The 4,957-nt window shown below is 47.6% G+C and overlaps 1 long non-coding RNA gene across 1 annotated transcript; it reads left to right on the top strand.

The window, feature by feature from the left end:
• The first annotated feature begins 3,311 nt into the window (after positions 1-3,311).
• LOC125947418 (uncharacterized) lies at positions 3,312-4,695 on the top strand. The gene is made up of 3 exons (XR_007468279.1): positions 3,312-3,671; positions 3,772-4,030; positions 4,455-4,695. It is a non-coding gene; the product is annotated as an uncharacterized LOC125947418 (long non-coding RNA).
• Positions 4,696-4,957: the final 262 nt, after the last annotated feature.

Here is a 4,957-nt window from a genome sequence, read left to right as displayed (position 1 = left end):
CACGTGCTCCAAGTTGCCAGCTGGAGACATCTCATTATCTTCCCCCTGCAGATTGAGGCGGACAGGGGCTCTGCGTTGGCGAATAGACCTTCGGAGTGAAGTCTCTTGACAAGGGGCTTGATCCACCACCATACTTTGGTTTCTCGACTCTGAGGCCTCCTGTCTTTGCATATCAAGACCTGACGCTCCCGGCATCGTGTTGGAGTTTGTCTGTTGATCTTGTTCTGTCGGTGGATCCTGCAGTGGTAGTTCTCGTCTTCGCTCTTGGTCGAAATGCCTTCGTTGAACCGCTTGCTGAGTGTCAACGGTGACCATTCTTGCTCCCTGTTGTTCGCTCACGGTGGCTGGTATCCATTTGGATCTCGTCCAGCTTCGGGTCCAAACCCGCTGACCCTTTTGTCAATTCTGTGTACTGCTCTGCTGGCGCTCTGTGTTTCTTTTTTGCTGGTTCGGCGTGATGCAGTCTATCTTCGTTCTTATTTGATATCCCAGTAGTAACTCTGCCGGAGACTTGCGTGCTTTGAGAGTAGTTTGACGGTAGGTGCATACGAATCTGGAGAGTCTTGGCTGTAATTTGCCCTGTCTCGTTTTCTTTAGTCCTTCCTTGACTGTGCGAACTGCCCTTCCTGCCAAACCGTTGGAGTTTGGATGATATGGGGCCGTGGTGAGGGGCTGTATTCGATTCCTATCCATGAAGTCCCGGATAAATGCACTGGTAAATTGCGTCCCATTGTCGGGTACTATGGTTCTGGGTAGACCAAACCTCGCAAAGATGACTTGTAGGGCTTCCACAGTGGTTTATGACGTGGCCGACTTCAGAGGCGGCGCTTCGATCCATTTATTTGTTACGTCTACTGCGACTAATATGTGCCCGTCCAATGGCCCTGCGAAATCTAGATGCAGGCGGCTCCATCTTTCGTTCAGGAGTGGCCATTTTACTAGCGTATGTCGTGGAGGCATTGGTGCGGCTTTTACACAGACGGTACAGGCTCGTACTAGGCGTTGAATTTCTGCATCCACATTCTGGAAGCAGAACAAGAATCTTGCTGTCTTTTCCATAGATGTCATGCCCGAGTGATTCTCGTGTAACACATGTAAGGGAGGTTTAATTGCAGCAGTAGGTATGCAATTGGATGCTCCCAGAAGATCAAATCCTCCGTGATCGTCAGTTCTTGTCTCTTGTTGAAATAGGGACGGTATCGCTGTTGGTACTCCCCTAAAAATTCGGCAAACCTTGCACAATTCACTGTTTCACTTGTTGCAAGGTAGGATCCTAGTCCGTCAGCTGTACTAGGTCCCGTGCTGTGATAGCTTTGCTTGTTAGGAAGTATGTGTACAGCACGTACTCTGGGTTTTCTTGCAGGCCTTTAGATTGTTCACTGGTCTGAAGTGGCAGCTGGCTCAGTGCGTCAGCATTCACGTTGTCTGTACCTTTGCGGTACTCTACGACGTACTGGCAATTGTCCAGCGAGAGGGCGCATCTTTGAATCCTGGCTGCCGCCATGGGAGGAATGGCTTTGCTCTGATTGAAGATACCCGTGAGTGGTTTATGATCAGTCATCAAGAGAAATTTCTTTCCGTACAAACACTCTTTAAACCTGGTCACCCCAAAAACAAGTGTCAACGCTTCCTTTTCCAGTTGCGAATAGTTTCGTTCTGCTTGATTTAACGTTCTAAAACGGAATCCTATGATGAAGTCATTCATTCATTCATTCATTCTTTATTTACAACATACTTTGCAAAATACAAAAGCATTACTGGACCCATAGCTATTGGCTAGTGCGGGGTCCGCAGACAACTTAGGGTATAAAACGCAGCACGCGAGCAAACAGAAGTAGAAGACATAATACATAATAGTATTATTAACATACATAACTCATACAGTCATGCAAATATAACCTCATGTTCGATTATCCTTCACGCACGCGAGCGAACAAAACAAATACAAAACAATGAGATTGAGATGCACAACTAAGCAATTGACATGCACAACTTAAGCAAGAATGTAAATATAAAGAAGTGTACTTTCATCGACAGTATTTTTCAAAAAAGTATTTTCTGACAGCAGACCTGAAGTTGCGGGCTTCTTTTATATGTATTGGCAGAGAATTCCAAATAAGTGTGCCGTTAAATGCCACGAGCCTTTTACCGTACAAATTATGATATGGAGGCAGATTAAAACACTGATTAGTTGTAGCTCTTGTATTTTGTAGCGGGATTTTAAACAATATACTTGGAAGTGGATCACTGGTTTCGATAATACTATGAATGACCTCAGGCATCTTCAATTCATAAAATGCATGCACTGGCAACACATGCAATGAGCTGTACAAACAAATACGTACTTGATTATGTACACATAAAATGTCACAGTTTCGCCCTAAGGGCGAAGCAATGAATGCGATAGCAACACAGCAATGTCATACGAAGTAAGGTGAGCGGCTTTGGTAGCAATATGAATTGTAGTAAACATGAGCTGATTAAGTAAGCAGGTGTGCTGCGGCGTAAGTAGACCGACATGAAGAGAGACTCGATGACCACGAGAAGACGCGTGTGAAACGGTGGTGTTGATGAGAAGCGCTTCCCATGGGCAGCGCGTGCGAAGGGACACACCTGTAGCGCTGCACTGCCGATCCGGGCAGCATTGCATGTGTAGCGTGCGTTGGAAAATGTCGCCCGACTAGTACTAACTGAATGAACAACCGTGGTGTGAGAGCGCACAAACAAACACGAATAGATCACACTGAATGACTGCAGACAACGACTGTCAAAACGCTGGCAGCAAGCATACGCCGCAGCAGCGGGCGAAGGTACGTGCGGTCTATCGCTTCAACGAAAACTGAGCGGCGAATGCACGGCGCATAAAGGTCAGAGCCGTGTGGAGATAAGAGACGGTGCGGACGAGCGACGAGCGCGGTTGTTGGCAGAGTAGAAGTGCGCCCCCCCCCCGCTCCCTCCGGCGCTGGCTTCCCGCTTCCTTGCTTACGCGTGGGAGAGATAAGAGACTGTGCGGACGAGCTACGAGCGCGGTTGTTGGCAGAGAAGTGCCCCCCCCCCCCCCCCCCTCTGCTCCCTCCGGCGCTGGCTTTCCGCTTCCTTGCTTGCGCGTGGGAGATTGAGTGCGTTCGCTCTCCGTGATAGCGCGCTTCCCCGCACGCTTCCGCTGGGGCATACGGCGCGCGGCGAAGATTTTATCTATACGGAACCTCACGCGACGGCGACGCCGACGGCAGAAATCCGGTTGAAGTGTCCATATAATTGCTATCGCAATAAAAGTCTCATTCTGTTTACCAGCCAATCCGGAACTACGCGACAGGTGGAAGTGAGCAATGCCGCGACAAGAGACTGCCTGGTTCTCGTTTGAATCGAAGTACTTTCGCGTGTGCAGAAACATTTTGATGCCGGAGACATTATTCGTGCGGACGTGTGTACAGTGAATGGAAACGTTGTGTCACTGCCACGCGATCGACCCAAACTGGTAGAAGACGCCATTCCGAGGATTTTGCAAGGCGTACCTGTGTACTTGTCTAAGCCCAAAGAGCGTTCGCATGCACCGACACGGCGCCCATCTGCAAAAAGGCGGCGAGAGGTATCTTCAAACTGCGCTGAAGCCGAAGTTGCGGCCGTAGCACCTGCAGACGTTACCAATGCAGCCGAAGAAGAAATTCACGGTAAGTCAGGTACACGCCTTTGGAGTATGCTACTTGCTCACTACGCAGGCAAACTGGCATTACTGTCATTACGCAATTCGTTCTTGGACACTCTTTGCAGATGAAGTACGAACTGTGAATCGCCTTGGCGGTGCTGATGCAGAGTGCCTAACAGAGCACGCCGTTTGCTTTGCCTCAGGGCTGCAAAGGGTGAAGGCCCAACTTCGCAGTGTGGAGTAACAACTTCATTCATGGCAGCGGAAGCTCGCAAAAGCGGAGGCGCAGGAAAATGAATAACGTGGCATGCAGGAAACCATTCAGAAGCTATCGGGCCGCGAGAAGCTCATTATAGATCAGTGCATCATGAAGGCAAACATGAAGTCCATGAATTCAGTGTGGTAAGCCCCAATTCCTCATGTTTTTTTTTATAAACCGCGACAGTGTCTGTGTTTTAGAGGTTTACTTGAAGCGCGTCATTTGCAATGAATGTGCTTACTTTTTGCTTAGTGATCCAAACGAAAAAGTGATAGCGCTGACTAAAATGAAGATAAGCCACGCCTACTCTTAAAAATGCAAGATCTCTTTCAGCATAAAGAACCTACTGCTAACCGTTACTGTTAAATTTTTAATAACACAAACCAAAACAACTTGCAGAGTAGCTGTGCACTGTATAGAAATGTGATAATGATTATCTAACCATTTGATGCTAATGGGCATACACGACTTGTTTTATGTGCAGTGAAGATATATTATGCTTTCTGGTGTTTAAAATGTCTCACTCATGTCATTCACTGAATGATAGAGCAAGATATTTGTGTTTCAGATTGATACCCTGGCTGTTCTTTTGGACGATATACTTCTGGAGCCGGCTGAGTGCATGCAAGATATCAATCATCCGGAGTCAACGAAGGACTGCATTTTGGACTACCTTGGTGGCTAGATTGCAAGAAAGTTTGCTAAAATAAGCTGCAATGACTGCCTCCAAACACTGAGGAGCAGCTCCCGAAAGCCAAGTGCACTGACCGAAATAAAGACTAGGGGATTTTTGCAACATATTGAAACTTTTTGCGCACACAACACGAAACCACAACGAAGAAGTACACAAGGACTAGCGCAGACTAACAACAATTTTTGCAAGTGCCATCAGACCAGCTGCTTTACCTTCTGCAAATTGTGGACGAGCACCTTGAAGTGTGCACCGTGGACAATATAGCCTGTGCCAATGTCTACATGAACATTGTTCAAGACATCCTGCTGGACGACTCTACTTCCTCGGCCAGTGTTGGCTGCGCAACACATTTTATCAG

The sequence above is a fragment of the Dermacentor silvarum genome, chromosome 8 (genome assembly GCF_013339745.2).
Source record: "Dermacentor silvarum isolate Dsil-2018 chromosome 8, BIME_Dsil_1.4, whole genome shotgun sequence".
NCBI classification, from domain to species: domain Eukaryota; kingdom Metazoa; phylum Arthropoda; class Arachnida; order Ixodida; family Ixodidae; genus Dermacentor; species Dermacentor silvarum.
Note: the sequence above shows the minus strand (reverse complement) of the source record. Positions and strands in the feature narration are given on the sequence as shown.